This window comes from Penaeus monodon, chromosome 27, assembly GCF_015228065.2.
Source record: "Penaeus monodon isolate SGIC_2016 chromosome 27, NSTDA_Pmon_1, whole genome shotgun sequence".
In the NCBI taxonomy this organism is placed as follows: Eukaryota; Metazoa; Arthropoda; class Malacostraca; order Decapoda; family Penaeidae; genus Penaeus; species Penaeus monodon.
Window position 1 is genome coordinate 24,289,540 of NC_051412.1, and position 374 is coordinate 24,289,913.

At 28.3% G+C, this 374-nt stretch overlaps 1 protein-coding gene across 1 annotated transcript in view; it reads left to right on the top strand.

Moving 5' to 3' along the window:
- Positions 1–374, top strand: part of LOC119590704 (iodotyrosine deiodinase 1-like) — a gene marked incomplete at its 5' end in the record, with an annotated part of 12,533 nt that overhangs the window by 1,017 nt on the left and 11,142 nt on the right.

Sequence of the window (374 nt, forward strand, 5' to 3'; positions counted from 1 at the left end):
CACATTTAATTGTATTATAATCAGTAATAGTAATTATTTCTGCTGCCATTGGTAAACTAGCTTTATCCCAAAATATAATAGCATTCAAAATATGCTAATGTTGGTTTCCCTGCATTTATATGGTAAAGTACTGAGTACATCATGACACAAATAAATTCCAATTGATAAATATTGCAAAATAAGTTTAATGGTTATACAATGCGGTTTGTAAAAAAAAAAAAAATGTTTTAAAATATGTATTATGATTATTAGCATTATGGTTATTATAAAAATAAACACAAAACACGCAGACACCAGTTGCAGCGAACCTAAGACTCACCTTAGCTCTTGATATGTACGCTTGATGGTTGAACGTGAGAAACATTAGAAATTTT